The 17,780-nt window shown below is 39.6% G+C and overlaps 1 long non-coding RNA gene across 2 annotated transcripts in view; it reads left to right on the top strand.

Annotated features, from left to right (window-relative positions):
* The first annotated feature begins 575 nt into the window (after positions 1-575).
* The window catches only part of LOC308415377, a 28,878-nt gene continuing 11,673 nt past the window's right edge, over positions 576-17,780 (top strand). For both annotated transcript variants that reach the window (XR_013974884.1, XR_013974885.1), the window contains exons 1-2: positions 576-947; positions 17,451-17,541. This is a non-coding gene — a long non-coding RNA (uncharacterized lncRNA). The remainder of the gene's footprint in view (positions 948-17,450; positions 17,542-17,780) is intronic.

The raw sequence follows: 17,780 nt of genomic DNA, 5'->3' as shown, positions 1-17,780 counted from the left end.
CCAAGAGCTGTTCCTTCAAGCTGGGATAAAGGCTTGCTTTGTGTGTGTGTGTTTGTGTGTGTGTTTGTGTGTGTGTGTGTGTTTGTTTGTTTCCTTTTCAGGGCCCAGCACAATACTTTCCACCTTGAAAGCACTGGATGATTCCTGTTGTTGGGGCTCTGACTTGAGAGGGAAAAGCTTAGGGAGCTTGACAAAGTTCCAGGAAGGCTTCCTGTAAGAGGTGGCATAATGTTACTGTTAATAATTATAACCATTTATTGTACCACATGTACCACATACCAGTCACTCTGTTACCTACATACATCAGAGATGCCACTTCTTGCCTGCCATCCTTCCATCTCCTTGTGTGTGGAGTTCAGTTCTACTTACAGACAGCTCCTGCTAAACAGCTAAGCAAGGAGTAACTATGCAGCATATCTTTCACTTTAGGGCACAGTACCCGACCCAAGGCCAAGTCCCACTACCTGTGAGTGAATGGCCCAGCTTTAGTAGATGAGGTGGACCAATCCGATCTGCTCTCCTTGAGAATGTGAAATAAGAGATGCAGAGGGATGTTGCCAGTTAGTTGTAGAGAGCTAAGCTGAGAGGTCCAGTACACTAAGATGCTGGTTGTGTTGGGAGTGCTATGGACTAGGTCAAGTGCCTGGTGAACAGCTAAAGGTAGTTGGCCAAGCAAGGAGCATGGGGGCAGTTGTGCAGAGAGAAGCAGGCACGTAACATGGATGAGCCATGTGAACGACAGACCTCTAGAGCAGAGAGGTTCATTGCTACAGCTAGGCATTTCCTCAAGCTCCGGGTACAATGAGCTCTATTTGAATTCCTACCCTTGGATTTCTGCTTCCTGATCTTGCTTCATTTGCTTTCTGTTTTTTTTTGCATCCAAAAGAGGCCCAACCCAAGCAATCCTTTCCGTAGATTCCATTTAATTTGTGCTTCGTCCCTCAGAGGTGAGTGTTCTTTTCCTCATTTTACAAAGTGGAGAAACTGAGGCTTAATAACATTAGTTTGACTTAGGGATGTACCCAGTCTACCTGTGTCTCTGAATTGATTTCTTAATTTCTTATTTAAAACTGCTACCAGGATTTTATTTATAAAAAATAAAAGAGGATATAGGCTTAAACTCATGTGATCTTACCTGATTCAACTGTCCACGAGCTACTCCACATCTCCCCTTTATTTTCTAGTTGGACTGCTTTTCCTCTTGATTTTCTGGTGGTTGGCCCTTTCATGTCATTTAAGTCTTGACTTGTCACCTCCTCAGAGAGGCCTTTGGTCAACTTTACAACCTCACTGTCAGAAATCTTCTTGATCACTTGTATAATTAGCATATTGTCTAGCTATCCTTTAAAAATAGCAACTGAAGTCCCACCTGTATCCTCAGGACCTAAGATACTCTATAGAACCACTCAAACAGCTATTTGATGAATGAATGTATAAACTAAAAACAAAGTCCTTCATGTCTCTTCAGAGGCACCATGAATCACTTCTGAATCTGTTGAGGCATTTTCTATAACTCTACAAATGTACATATATCTCTCTATAAAGATAAATATGACCACTTTAAAAAACGATGGAGATTCTGAAACTTTTTTCATACAGCACATAACAGTTTTTCAATAACATCTTTATGTAGCAGAATCTCATTAAAATGGTAACACTGTAGTGTATACCAGAAATTATGTAACCAGGTTTTTCTTGGTGGGTGTTAGTTCCTCTTATTATTTCAATAATAAGAGATGTTGAATAAATATTCCTGTCAAATACATATTTCCCCAAATGCTTTCCATACCCATTTATTGTCTTTTGACTTTCTTTGTCATAGATGTGGTGACCAACTTCATTTACAGTTATATATGATTCTTTTCTTTATGGAGTCTAGATATCATTTTATGCCTTACAGAGATATTATTAGTTCTAAATACTAATATTAAAAGTGATTTACACAACCTTTCTCCTAGTAATTTCATGGTTCCACTTTTACAGTTTTAAACCTTTGATCTATGTGGAACTTATTTTGGGGTAGGGTTTGGAACGGTCTATAGATTCTTTTCTCTTCAAATTCTAGGTCTGCTGTGTGAGTCCAATAGCTATTGAGTAATTCCCTGGACCCATAGAATTGGGTTCTTACCACCGAGGTTTCATTGTCCTTTGTCTTCTACTCCTTCAACCCAGGTGTCTACACCTATACAAGTGCCGTCCTGTTTTAATCACCATAACTTTATAATACATTTTCATATTTGGGAGGATAATACTTCTTTTTGATTCCTTTCTGGAAAATTTTGTGTGTGTGTATTTCCACACATTCTTCCATGTGAATTTGATTATTCCAAAATACTCACTGAGCTTTTGATACTGAATTTATCAGTGAGTTTGGAGAAGATTGTCATCTGGCTGTGACAGCATTGAGTCTTCCTAGCCCAGAGGAGGGTCTGGGTTCTGAATTATTCCTGTGCTTTCTGTTTCTCAACAGCACTGCCAAGTTTCCTAGATCCATTTTCTGAGTATTTCTGAATATTTCCGAAGAATTTTGGTTGTTGCTGTGCAGAAACTTCCCTTACTATTATCTGTACTTATTATGGACTAGTGATTATTGCGAGTAAATAATTCAAGTCTGTTATTGCTTCGAATATGTTTTCTACAGATTCCACCATGCTTCCACATTATATGCTCATGCCATCAACAAATCAGACTGTTGTCTAGTTCACAAGTTATGCATCCTTTCATTCTTTTGTCTATTGTATTTGCACTGTTTTCAGAGTAATCATTGTGCTGATGATGGGGATTTACCCCTTCCCTGACTTTATTAAAAATGCTCACATTTCATTATTTATCCTGATACCGATGTTTGGTTAGAAATAACATTCTTTAGCAATTATGTATTTGTTTGGGAGCCCATGCTTTATCCAGGGTTCTTTGATGTTTTAAGAGCTCAGTTTTTAAATCATTGAACAGCATTTGTGCTAGAATTTGTTTCCTCATTAAAGGGACTCTTGATTTCTTTCAGGGTTTAACAATTATGAGTAAAGCCTCTCTAAGTGTTTGTGTGCAGACTTTGGCATAAACAGGACTTTCGACTTCTTTGAGTAAGCAGCAGGGGCGTAATTACGGGGTCATAAGGTGAGCACATTGTTTAGCTTTGTAAGAAATAGCCGAACTGTCCTCGGCAGGGTCTATACTACTTTTCGTTCCTCCAGCAGGGCATGAGAGTTCTGTTGTCCTGTATTCTCACCACCAGAACTTTGGATTTGGATGATTCTTACAGTGTGTAGTGGCACTTCATTATTGTTGGAACTTTGGCTGCTCTAGTGGAATAAGCAGAATAAGCCGACAAACAAGTACTGTGCTTTGTGTTTCATATGTGACAGTGAATCTGAACACAGAGTAGTGGTAGGGATGGAGAATGGTCAGAAGCTGGGAGGTGGGCAAGAACCAACCTATCTGTCTGTCTGTCTATCTATCTATCTATCTATCTATCTATCTATCTATCTATCTATCTATCTATCTATCTGATGCACTGTGGAGGATGTGCATGCTTCTGCATGTTCTCATAATTGGTGCAAGTGTGCAAAGACAGGGAGAAGTCACTGTGTGGCCTCTACGGCTCTTGATCTATTCCTTCCAAGCATGGCTTCTCTTTGAACCTGTGGTTCATGTTTTTTCAGCAAGGCCTGGAAACTAGCAGAGAGCTAGCAATCCTCCTGTCTTTGCTAGAAGCTGGGGTTGTAGGCGTGCTTGGGACATCTAGGTTGTTATGTGAGTGCTGCAGTCCAGGGTGCAGCTGCCTTAATCACCAAGCCATGTCTCAAAACCGATTCTTTTACATTCATTGTTTGTGTATGTGTACATGTATGTGTGTGTATGGGTGGCTGTAGGTGGATGCATGTGTGTGGTCATGTGTGAGGAGGTCAGAGGATGATTTGTAGGAGTCAGTTCTCTCCTTCCACCATGTGGATTTTGGAGACCAAACACAGGTTGTCAGGCTTGAAGGCAGGTACTGAGTGAGCCATTTTGTGAGCCCATCATTTTGTCAGTTTAAAACAATTCAGTCATTATGACTGGGGATTTGGCTTGGTGTAGAGCATGCAATTTTGGTTTTTAGGCATGTTTGTTTTTCCTGTATAGCTCTGGCTGTCCTGAAACTCAGTCTGTAGACTAGGCTGGCTTCAAACTCATAGAGAGCTGCCTGCCTCTACCTCTGCCTCCTGAGTGCTGGGATTAAAGGCGTGTGCTTCCACACCTGGCTCTAGAACTTATTCTTTCTGGGTGTAACATTGTATCCATTGGCAAATAATCTCTGTTTTTTCGCCTACTTCAACCTCTGATAACCACTATTTTTATAAAAGCAACGTTTCAAGTGCAAGTGTTCTCTTTCTCCATTTTCTTTCGAGGAATTATTATTCTTATCTTTTTATTATGATTTTTAAAACAATATATATTTTGTTCATATTCTTCCTCCCCAACTCCTCCCAGGCCTTCTCCATTTCCCTACTCAACCAACTTCATATGTTTTTTTTCTTTCTTTCTATCTAAAAAAAATCTCCATAAACAGCAGCAACAACAAAAATTCCAAAATGAAAATCAAACCAACCAACCAACCAAAATCAATAAAGACAAAAACAAAATAAAACAAAACAAAAAGCACACCAACTTCATGGAGTGGAATAGGAAGGAGTGAGAAGGATTGGATATGTCAGCAGTGACTCCACAGAAACAGTTTTACAGACACAAGACTGATACATCCAGGAACCCACAGAGACTGTGCAGGTTTAAACCAGGCACAAACACACACACACACACACAGAGTGAGAGAGATTGACTCAAAACTGTGGGTGTCAAAATACTTTATTGCAAGTTTTAGTACCAAAATAGCATGATCTTTGCATGAAATAGAGCAAAATAACAGAATGGAGAACACACACAAACACACAAACAAAGCAGTTCATAACCAGGTGAGTTTTGACAAATGCTGGTAAAAACACATTGCAGAGAGGACATCCTCTTTCAAAACTGGGGCTGGGAAAACTGAAAAGTGTCATGCAGAGGACAGGCACACTAACTCCCATTTTTAATTCTCTACCAAAACTAACTCAAGATGCATTCTAGGCTTTAATATAGGACACAAAATTCTGAAACTGTTATTAGAAATAAACACAGGCAATGTTTTCTAGATAGGATTTGAACAATGTAGGGAGCAAAAGCAAAAATTAATGAATGAGATTTCATCAAGCACAGCAAAGGAACAGGAGAGTGAGCAGACAATCCATAGAGTGGACGGGAATATTTTCCAGGTATTTATTTATCTGCCAGGATCTATATCTTCCCAAAATCTGAACAAAAATCCACACAATTTAAAGATTGGCAAATAATCTCAATAGTGACTTCTCAAATGAAGAAATATGAATGACAAACTGACAAATGTATGAAAATTGATTAATATCATTAGCGACCATGGAAACAAATCAAGCACACAATGCATGTCCATTGTACTGCAGTCAGAATGACTGTCCCCATACAAATGCTGCCACGAGAAGTGGGAACCCTTTCATTACTTGTACAAATGTAAATTAATGCAGCCATGAAGAAGGGGCATAAAAAATTGCACTGACACTAATATGTCACTTTTTAATTTATGCCCAGAATATATTCAAGGGACAGAGATGGAGAAGCCCCCAAATGCCATGGGCATAAATTAAAAAGCTGCAATAATTAAATCTCATTGGTCAAGAATCGTCAGATGAATACCTGGCCCCTCTATTTTCAGTACTTCATTCTTTTTAATGGCTGAATAGTATTCCATTGTATGATTGTGTCATATTTTGTGTACCCATTTGTCATTTTATGGATACTTCAGTCTGTATTTCTGCTATTATAAATGTTTATGTGTAGGTTTTTTTTTATTGCTTGCTTTCTCTTCTAAGACTTGAATTTCTTGGTCATGCAACCATCTAATTTATTTAGATAGCTACAATAAATTGGCTGTACTGTTTTACAGGTGCAGTTTCTGTGCCTCCTCAGTAGAGCTACTCAGTGTCCACATGAATATTATAGCCATCCAGGTGAATAGGAATTACTACCTCTTGGTAATTTCTGTTTCTTTCCCATGGTATTGTATGATGATTGTGTAGCTTTTCACATGCCTGTGGGCTTTTTGCATATCCCCTTGTATATTTGTTCGTGTGATTTTATCTATCTGTCTGTCTGTCTATCTATCTATCTAATCTATCTATCTATCTATCTATCTATCTATCTATCTATCTATCTATCTATCTGGCTATCTGGCTATCTACCTATCTATCTATATAAATTTTATTTTTATTTTATGTACATTGATGATTTGAATGTATGCAGGTCTGTGTGAGGGTGTCAAATCCCCTGGAACAGTAGTTACAGACAGTCGGGACCTACCATGTAGATGCTGGGAATTGAACTCAGGTCCTCCGGAAAAACTACAAATGTTTTTTTCATTTCAATTTCTTGTAATATTCTTTGAATCACAAACTTTATTTTAAATGAGTCTTGTTACACTACCCCAGCTAGCTTTAAACCTATAAATCTCTTGCTTCAGTCTCTCAGGTACCTGGGATTATAGGCACAGACCACCATGTCCTGAATCAAAATCATTAATTTTAGATATGATGTAACAATCTGGAGCGCCATCTCCTGCAGGTCTCTCTCTCTCTCTCTCTCTCTCTCTCTCTCTCTCTCTCTCTCTCTCTCTCTCTCTCTCTCTCTCTCTCTCTCTCTCACACACACACACACACACACACACTTTTTTTTCCTTGCCTCCAGTTTCTTAGGTCTCTTTTTTGGAAGTTTATTAGTTAGCTAATATACTTTATTTCTTACATTGCATTTATTATTTTCCATTTAAGGGTTTTATTTTAGAGCATTGGAATGATGGCTCAGAGATTATGGGCACTCGCAGAGGACACGGTCAGGTTCCAGCACCCAGCTAAGGACTCATGACTAACCATCATGGGGTTGGGTACCTTCTTCTTTTATGGGCGTCAGGCATGCGCGTGATACAGAAGCATAAATGAAGGCAAACACTCATACACATAAACAATATAAGTAAAGAATTCTTTTACAATAGTTTTAGTATTTTTCTGAAGTATCTCCTTCTGTTTTGATAATGGTACTTCTGTCTTCTCTGGCTTGCTTATTCATTTAAGAACATTAATGCATTTAGTTTTAGAGGCATAATGTTTTTATTCTTTGAAGATATTTATTAAAAATTTGGAAATTTTTCTTTGATGCTTTCTTAATTTCACTCTATCTCCTCCTGCCTTCCTTTTTGCCTTGTCATTTCTGTAGGAAGCTGTTTTGAATGAGAGTTCCATGTGGGTGACAAGAAATTGTCCCATAGTGTTTTTTTGGCTCCTAGGCAGTGTGATGTAGGCAGGATAGCTTTTTGCAGTGAGAACACTCAAATCTTTGTATCTGGAAGTCTTTTGTTTGATATCTTTTGTTTGTTTGTTTTTTGAAATAGAATTTTTCTGTGTAGCCCTGGTTGTCCTGGAACTTACTCGGTAGACCAGGCTAGCTTCAAACTCAGATATCCAGTTGCCTCTGCCGCCTGTGTATGTGTTGCAGTGGAGGTTTCTTCTTTTATTTAGTTCATCTTTGACTTTTCTATTACATTTTTTTACTTACTTACTTATTTTTAAAATATTAGTTCTTTGAGAATTTCTTTTTTCTCTTTCTTTCATCTTTCATTCCTTTCTTCCTTTTTGAAACAATTTCTCTGCATAGTTCTTGAATTTGCTCTGATTATCTCTGGCCTTGAACTCAAAGATGGGCCTGCTCCTGCCTTCTGAGTGCTAACATCAAAGGCACGCATCACCATGCCTGGTTCAATTCTCCCCCAATTTCTTCCAGATCCACCTTACTCCTTTACTCACCCACCTTCGTGTCCTTTTTTATTTTTTCAATTCACCAAGTCTAACTTGTGCTGCCCACTTACTCTTGTATGTCTGACCTTCCCCTGGACTGCAGTCATTCTACCAGAGGCCATGCTCTTAAGAAAAACCAACTCTCCCCTTCTAGCAGCTATCAGTTGCCAACAGCATCTCATCTAGGAGTGGGACTCCATATCTACCTCTTCTCCTCTTCCTGCTGGGGTTCTGTCTAGCTTCAGCATGCACAGGGCTTCTGCGTGCTGCCCCAACTGTGTGCATTCATATGTATCATTGCCCTGCCATGTTTGGAAAATGCTGTTAAACTGAAGTCATCCATCTCTTCTTGTTCTAAAAACTCTTTCTACCTTCTTTTCTTCAATGGTCTCTGAGCCTTGGGAAGGGGTGGTTTTATATAGAGTTCCTGTTAAGGGCTGAGCATTGAATTTTATGTTTTCATGGAAACTTTTTTTTTCACAGAAAACAGTCTTATTGGTTTTGAAGTGTATCACAAAATAAAATGTGTTGAATTGATAATATAGAATAGGATGTTTGTGTGTATGTATAAATGTGCATGCATGAAACACACATGCAGTAAATGAATTTTTTATTGGATATTCTTTGCATTTATATTTCAGATGTTATTCCCTTCTTGCAATCCCCTCCCCCTCCCCCTCCCATTGCCTCCATGAAGGTCCTCTTTCTCTCAACCACTCTTTCCCACCTCAGCACATTAGCATTTGCCTACACAGGGAAAACGAGCCTTTGCTGGTCCAAAGGCCTCTCCTCTCATAGATGCCAGAAAATGTTATCCTCTGCTACATATGCACCTGGGGCCATGGGTCTCTCCATGCGAATTCATTGGTTGGTGTTTTAGTCTCTAGGAGCTGTGGTGTTTGGTTAGTTGATAATTTTGTTCTTCCATGGGGTTACAGACCCTTTCAGTTCCTCCAGTCCTTTTTCTAGTTCCTTCATTGAGGTCCTCATGTTCAGTCTGATGGTTAGCTGTAAGCATCCCCTTCTATATCAGAGCCTCTGAGAAAACATCCATATCAAATTCCTGCCATTAAGCACTTATTGGCATCAGCAATAATGCTTGGGTTTAGTGGCTGCATATGGGGTGGATCCCCTGGTGAGGTAGTCTCTGGATGATCTCTTCTCCAATTCTGCTGCTCTATTTGTCCCTGTATTTCCTCCATTGAGTGTTTTGTTCTCCCTTCTAAGAAGGACTGAGGCATCCACATTCTGGCCTTCCTTCTCTTTGAGCTTCATAAGTTGTGTGAATTGTTTCTTGGGTATTCAAGCTTTTTTGGTTAGTATCTGCTTATAAGTGAGTACATATCATGTGTGTTCTTTTGTGACTGGGTTACCTCACTCAGGATGATAGCTTCAAGTTCCATCCATTTGCCTAGGAATTTCATGAAATCATTGTTTTTAATAGCTGAATAGTACTCCATTGTATATATGTACCACAATTTCTGTATCCATTCCTCTGTTGAAGAATATCTGGGTTCTTTCCAGCTTCTGGCTATTATAAATGAGGCATCTATGAACATGATTGTGCATGTGTCCTTGTTAGATGTTGGAGCATCTTTTGAGTATATGCCCAGGAGTGGTATAGCTGGGTCCTCAGGTAGTACTATATCCAGTTTTCTGAGGAATCACCAGACTGATTTCCAGAGTGGTTGTACCAGCTTGCAACCCCACCAACAGTGGAGGAGTGTTCCTCTTTCTCCTCATCCTCACCAGCATCTGCTGTCACCTGAGTTTTTGATCTTAGCCATTCTGATTGGTGTGAGGTGGAATCTTAGGGTTGTTTTGATTTGCATTTCCCTGATTACTAGGGATGTTGAACATTTCTTTAAGTGCTTCTCAGCTATTCGGATTTCCTCAGTTGAGAATTTCTTGTTTAGCTCTGTACCCTATTTTTTAATAGGATTGTTTGATTCTCCAGAGTGTAGCTTCTTGAGTTCTTTGTATGTATTGGATACTAGCCCTCGATCAGACGTAGGATTGGTAAAGATCTTTTCCCAATTTGTTGGTTGCCATTGTGTACCATTGACAGTGTCCTTTGTCTTACAGAAGCTTTACAATTTCATGAGGTTCCATGTGTCGATTCTTGATCTTAGAGCATAAGCCATTGGTGTTCTGTTCAGGAAATGTTCCCCTGTGCTTATGTGTCCTAAGCTCTTCTCTTCTAATAGTCTCACTGTATCTGATTTTATGTGGAGATCTTTGATCCACTTGGACTTGAGCTTTGTACAAGGAAATAAGAAAGGATCGATTTGCCTTCTTCTGCATGCTGACTGCCCTGGCTTCTTCTTAATACAAGTGGGATCTTTGTTATTCTTTTTTGGGTCATCAAAGCCAGTCAAATATTAGAAAATGCATTGTCAATATTATATAGTCCACTAATAATTTAAATGTGCCAAATCATAAGTTAAAAATCCACCCACTCATCTCATCTGTCTCAATTTATTCGAGGTGTTGTAATTTTCACAATATTCACTATGCTTCATGAATACCAGCTCACATTTTCAAAATTTAGTCAATATTCTGTCTTCAAGAATCATTTTTGTGATGTGCCAGCTGACAACTCCATTAAGGCCTTTCTTATATTCTGTTAAATGCACAGGAATGGGAGCCATTTGTCTTGTAGAAGGATTGGGTCAGTCAAAGGAGCAATTCTCATTGTTCTTATGAATGTCAGTATTTGTGAATGGTTTTCTTGGCATTGGGAATATTTTGTACTTTAGAACAGCACACCACTGAACTTTTGTTAAGAAGGAGAAGGTCTAAAGGAAGAAAGAGCTCACTCAACATGGCCTTTATTGTTCCTAATGCTAGCATGCATTCTGTTTGTATAGTGAATTTAGGACCAACACAATGTCATAATTTGACATTTATCACAATCTTCAAAGCCATCATATTTCTTGTCTTCATTCACTACGTCTTTATTTCCTTTGATCCCTCGGGAACTTTAGCAGTTTCTTGGTGAGGCAGAAGGAGACAGCTTCCCATTTGTGTCTGGAGAAAGTAGTGTTTTCTCGTTATGTACTCCTAAAAAGATGAGTTCAGTTGATGCTGCCAGTATGGGCATAAGTATAGGGGTATCCATTCTTGGACCATAGGCAGCCTACCTAGTGCTGCATCACTGAAGAAAACTGACATTCCCTCCCCTAGAAGGCATCAACTGTCAATACTTCCTCAGCTAAGGGTGGAAGCTCACGAACCCCTCCCCCATTATTGATGGACTATTGATGGACTATTGATTATCATAACCTAAGGTAGGTCTGGTGTGCAGGCACAGCCCAGGAGTTCTTATGTGCAATGGTCTTGCTGTGTGCAGCCAATATTTTCAAAGAAATTTTCCCAGCATCTGGCTCCTACATGTGACTCTTCCCTCCCCTTTACTGTGATGATCCCTGAGCCTTGTAGGGAAGGGTGTGATACAGATGTCCCATCCCACTTAGGGACGGGTACTCCACAGCCTCTTATTCTTTGCTGTTTGATGAGTTAGGAGTTTTTTTTTTTAATTTTGGAATGACATTATTTTATTATTGTTGACAGTATCCGTATTAAGTTCTATGGTGCTTCTTAACTATTAAGTAGTTTAATAAACACTTAACAGATCACATTAAAAGTAATTTTTTTCTACTGTTGGGCAGATTACATATAAATTCTTAATTACTGAAGTATTTTAGGTTTAGGATAAGCTTACCATGTAAGCCAGACCATGTCAATGTACAGTGCTACTTAATAAAGAGACTGTTTTGAGGTGGATCATCTTAATTAATGTGATGGCAAATCTTGGTTGTCAACCTGACTACATATAGATTTTTTTCACCTGGAATTAACTAAAAATCAAAGCAGCTGGGCACACCTGTGAGGGATTTTTTTTTTTTTGATGGTTGGATTATTTGAGGTGGAAGACCCACCCTACATGTGGGCTGTCATAACCTCTGGTAGCAGCCCCCAAAGAAGGAAGCTTTTGCCTTTTGACTGCTTGCCCTGACTCTTGCTGGCAGGTTCATGGATCCTGATCCAGGGCATTTCTTCACTCATGTTAGAAGCCAATTCCAATGTAATTTCCAATGTAGACTGAAACCCAGTATCTCTCTATGACTTCTCTAGGACTCCAGTACTGGATTGAGACAGCTGAGACAGTCTTGTGGACTGAACAACTACTGGATCCTCAGCCTTTCTGTCAAGAGACAGCCATTGCTTGTCTAGTTGGGCCTTTAGAGAATCAGTTCTGATTGTGGTACCAGGAGTGCCTCTAGAGGAACAGATTTCTGAGGATGACTTTGTTAAGCCTCTGGAGGAGGTTTGGCAATTCACTAACACCAACCAACCTTCCATGGTTGAAGGGAGAACACTGAAAGATCATGGTTAGAAATATTCGAAGGGTTTGATGTGGAGAAAAAGGAATTTAGTGGCTCTGAATATAAAACTTTTGACAACTCTGTGGAAAAATAAGGAAAATAATGATACTGGCTGGTTGTTTCTAGCGTTTCTGGATAATTAACCAACTTCTGGTAGCCCAGGATACAGTGTCAAAAGGAAAAAATGAACTCAGCAATGAAATTGACTGGCTCCAGAGGCACACAAACAGTCTAAGGTGTCAGAAGAGTGTGCTCAGGAAGAGAATCTTTTCTCCAGCAGCCACTGAGCCTGAGTAGCAGAAAAACCAAACCGAATCCCACATTCTGAGACTGGTTAAAGTACAGTGAAAGTTCAAGTTTTAGCCTTAGAGAGTGTAACTGGTTAAGGACTAGATCCAGTACCGTGGAATGGGATGTGTGGTTGAATCCTATTGAAGCTGAGAACCTTGAATCCTTCAATTCTGAAGGGGTTTTCTCACCCGAGGAAGGAAGATGTACTTACACCCCCCTCACCATGTAATATTGCCCTTTTCACCTCTGGGTGAGGAAATTAATCCTTTATTGTCTGCCAAACCAGCAGTGACTTTCTCTGAAGAAGATGCCAGGCACGACAATACTGCTGTCCCCCAGGGCTCACCAGTAGTTGCCTTTAGACTTATAAGCAGACATAAGGCAAAGCAGACTGCTAGAGGGAAGACAGAAGATGTAGTCTATAAGGAGGTGCCCTACACTATTAAAGAACTTCAAGAATTAGGAGCTTAACGAGTTTGCTAATTCATTCAAGCAGAAGTCTGGGAAATATGTGTGGGAATGGGTTTTAAGGGTGCGGGATAATGGTGGAAGGAACATAAAACTAGATCTGGCTGAGTTTATTGATATGGGCCTACTGAATGGAGATTCTAGGTTTAATATGAAGGCTTGCAGAGTTTACAAAAAAAGGTGTCAAAGTTTGAATGGTTGGCTGAATTGTCAAAAGCTGGCCAACTGAAAAGGAGTTGAAGATGCCTGATATTCCTTGGCTTAGTGTTGATGAAGGGATTTTTAAAATTACTTTTTTTTATAGTCTAGTTGTTATCCCCCCTCCTGATCCACCCTCCAATTTTAAGGCTCAGAGAAATTGCAATGCCAGGACGCTGTGTAAAACCTAATCCTCCCTAATGGGTTGGCCCAAAAGACATGGCCTTTATGAGTCCTATAAGATATAAAACATGATGAAAGAGGAACCCCAGCACATTTTAAGAGCTTTGTTGTTGACTTTTTCCTTGTGCCAGGCATTAGGTTTGTAGATATGGCTGCTCAGTTGGATCAATTAAATGGAATGAGTTTAGTTGGGCCCTGAAATAGCAGGGACTAGGTGGCAGCACAGAATCGCCAAAAGCACAGTGATTGTAGTTATAAGAATGGGCAATATAGACAATGAATGTTCATAATGGCTTAATTGTAATGGTCAGCACAGGCAGTGACTTTTACGTTGGCATGACTTGTAGGGACTTTTGGTACTAGCTAATCAATCATGACATTTCCTTGTATGTAGTGATAAAACTCTTCCTGAATTTTTGTTCGATCTGTATAAGAAGGAAAATTCTCAAAGAAATGAAGGAAATGCTACATCACATTGTGGCAAGACCACAAACCAATTTTCAGACTTTAGACAGTTGGAAAACCTAGAACCCTCGAATGAAGAGACATCCAGGTCTCTTCAAGAAAGGATCTTGATTAAAATACCTTTCTCGCTATTCTTCCCCAGAGGGATCTACAGCCATTTACAAGGAAGAGAAGAAACAACCAGGAATTCTAGGGTCTGTTGTATACTGATTCAGAATTGACACCTATTCTGGGAGATCTAAAGAATCATTGTGGCCTTCCATTTAAAGTAGGAGCTTATGGAGATGTGGTGATTAATGAAGTTTTGGCTGAAGTTCAATTCACAGTAGGTCCAGTGGTTTGCCAAACTCATCCTGTAGTTATTTTCCCAGTTCCAGAATGTATAATTGGGATACATAATACTTAGAAGTTGGCATACTCATATTGGTTCCCTGACATGTAGTGTGAGGACTGTGCCACCACCAAGGACTTGAAAGATGCAGGGGCGGTGGTTCCAACTACATCTTCTTTTAACTCTCTTGTCTGGCCAGTACAGAAGACAGAATTGTGGAGAATGACAGTTGACTATTAGAAATTTAATCAAATAGTGACTCCAATTGCAGGAGCTGTGCCAAATGTGGTATCCTTACTTGAGCAAATTAACACATCTTCTGGCACATGGTATGCAGCTATTGATCTATCAAATGCCTTTTTCTCAGTACTTGTTCAAAAGGACCAGAAGCAATTTACTTTCAGTTGGCAAGGCCAGAAGTATAGTTTTACAGTTTTGTCTCAAGGGCATATTAGCTCTCCAGCCTTGTGTCTTAACTTACTTAGAAGGAATCATGATCCTCTTTTTCATCCTCAAAATGTCACACTGGTCCACTATATTTTACAAAATACCACATTGGTCCACTATGATTGGACCAAGTGAGCAGAAGGTAGTAACCAGTTTGGATTTGTTGGTAATACATATATGTACCAGAGGATGGGAAATAAATTCAACCAAAATTCAAAGGCCTTCTACCTCAATAAAAATTTAGGAGTCCAGTGGTGTGGGGCATGCAGAGATATTCCTTCTAAGGTGAATACTTGTCCTGTACCAAGAAAGAAGCACAATGCTTAGAGGTCCTATTTAGATTTTGAGACAGCAATTCCTTACTTAGGTGTGTTATTCCAGCCCACAGGAGGAAAAAAATCACAAGCAAACAATGTTGCTGAATTCTCTTACATGACAAGTTATTGTTTAAGCACATGTATGTCATGGACTGTATCTGTTTTACTGTATAAAAGAGTAGGGTTTCTTTCCTTAGTATTTTTTTTCCAGGATTATAAGTTTATTCAATCATATTGGTGTGAATTATGTGAATTGCTGGGTGACTTTGTCTTGTTAATCAAGAAATTAATTCTTAAAGGTTGCCAGATAATCTTACAGTTAGTCATAAAATATCCCTTTAATATTATATTCTAAGAACTTTGTAAAAGATTAAAACTCATTTTAGTCCTTTACAGTTTCTAAATATATCATTTCCCTCTCTGGTTCTAAAGATGTCTACATTTTATAGTATGTTTAGCATACGCAAATGGATGGAGATTTTGTTGACAGATATCCTGAGCTCTTCAAGAAAGGTACCATAACATGTAAGAAAATGTTAGTGTTTAAACATTACCCTACTGTTGTGAGAGGCAATTGAGAAATGAGTCAGGCTAAAGGACCTGTAGTTCCCAACAGGATCCTCTGGCCAGAGTAGGAAAGGCAGAACATGCTCCATCTCCTGGGAGAATTCCAAGCACAAAGCCAACCCCCCCTGCCCCTGCCCCACAGACACCAACAGTTTCTATTCTCTATAGGATCCAATATCTGAGCCCATGTCTAATTCTAGTTGTCCCTGTCTCTCTAAAGAAACTGACATGTAGGATGATGTCATTATGTAACAAGGCAGTCCCAGGATAAGGTGAAGCCTATCACTGGAATTGTAGGCAGGGGGAAATGTCTGGGAAGCGGGAGAGGAGAAGTGGGAGATTCAACATAGAAGACGAAGATGACCCATCTCCGACTGCACAGTTCTGGTAGCCATCAGTAGTTATGTGTACTTTCTAAGGGATTGGTTTCTATAGGTTAATTTATCTTATCTAGGTAGGTGGTTTATATGTTTGTCAGTTGGTTGTAAATTTATTGTGTGGAGGGATTATGGATTGAGAATTTAACATATAAATCTGTTTAAGTTATTGATTGTTGAGTCATGATTTTACTGGACTGTGGAGGATAGTGTATGAAAGTAATGGCTGAAAGGCAGCTAGAGCATGCAGATCCTGACATGGGTCTCATGGAATAAGATGTGTGTGTGCAAGGCTTGGTAACTAACGACCAAGGGGACTACATGGTAGAAACAGAGACCAGGCTCTTGGCTCCATACTGTAGTGGCTTCCAGAGTGAGAGCTCCCACAGAGTGAGACCCCCGGTACTGGTAGCAACAGAACTTTCTTTAATATTTACCGCAACACCAACATGCCCTATATTACAGCTCCTCTGGTAATGTTATGTGCATCTCTTCCTGACCTTTGACATCAGAGCTATGTTTCCTTTTTGAAGTCTACATCTACTCACTGAATGGAAGTTAACTTCTCTCTCATGAGTTGAGACAAATGTGCTAATTTAAATGAGAATGGCCCCCATTGACTCAAGTGTTTGAATATGTGGTTCTCAGCTGGTAAAACTATTTGAGAAGGGCAAAGAAGTGTGGCTTTGTTGGAGAAGGTGCATCACTGGGGTTGGGCTTTGATGTCATCCCAGGTGCTCTCCCTTTGCCTTGTGGTTATGGATCAAGATGTGAGCCCTCAGCTCTTCCTGCCACCACACTTTTGCTCAGGCATCATCAGCTCTGATCCTTTGAAAGAGTAAGCCCAATTAAATGATTTTTGTGGTAAGTTACCTTGGCCATAGAGTTTTGTCATAGCAATAGAAACATAACAATGTCAACAAAGATTGGTAAGATATCCCAGTATAACCAAACTGAAGGTAAATTTCATGCTGGGAATAAGAAATTACTTTTTAAATTTAATTTTAGTTTTTACTTCTTCACTTTACATCTCACTCACTGACCCCCTCCTGGTTACTTCCCACAATCTCTTTCCCACCCCTTCTCATCTGAGCAGATAGGAGGCTGGATATTCCCCATCCTGGCACTTCAAGTCTATGTGAGGCTAGGTCCTTCCTCTCCCACTGAGGCCAGACAAGGCAGCCCAGCTAGACTATATTCCATGAACAGACAACAGCTCTTGGGACGGACAGCCCTTGCTCCAGGTTTTTGGGGACCCACATGAAGACCAAGCTACACATCTGCTACATGTGTGTGGGGAGGCCTAGGTCCAGCACATATATGTTCTTTGGTTTGTGGGTCAGACTCTGAGAGCCCCAAGGGTATGAGCTAATGGTTTAAAGACCCATAGCAAGTAATTTAAGGGGGAGGGAGAAAGTTACAGAATTTGGAGGTGTCTTGGTTCTCTTAGCACATTTACACTATTATTATGGATATACTAAGTTGGTGACATAATGTAGTATATATTTTATTTATTTATGTTTTAGGGAACATGTGCCATGGAGACCATGTGGGGATCAGAAGACAACTTGTGGGCTTTGGTTGTGTCCACAGTGCGGGTCTTGGAATGGAACTCAGGTAACAGACTTGGCAGCAAGTTTTTTTTTTTTTTTTTTTTTTTTTTTTTTTTTTTTTTTTTTTTAAACACTGGGCCATTTTGTAGCAAGTTTTTTTTTTAACCACTGAGCCATCTTGCCAACCCCCTAGATATATGTTTTGAAAGAATATATAGTAGATTCTACTTTTTTGAGACTGAGCATAAGTATCATAATTATTATCTGTAATGGTACTACATATTACCTACTATCAAGAAGAGT

The sequence above is a fragment of the Micromys minutus genome (assembly GCF_963924665.1).
Source record: "Micromys minutus genome assembly, chromosome: X".
NCBI classification, from domain to species: Eukaryota; Metazoa; Chordata; class Mammalia; order Rodentia; family Muridae; genus Micromys; species Micromys minutus.
This window is presented reverse-complemented; position numbering and strand designations above follow the sequence as displayed.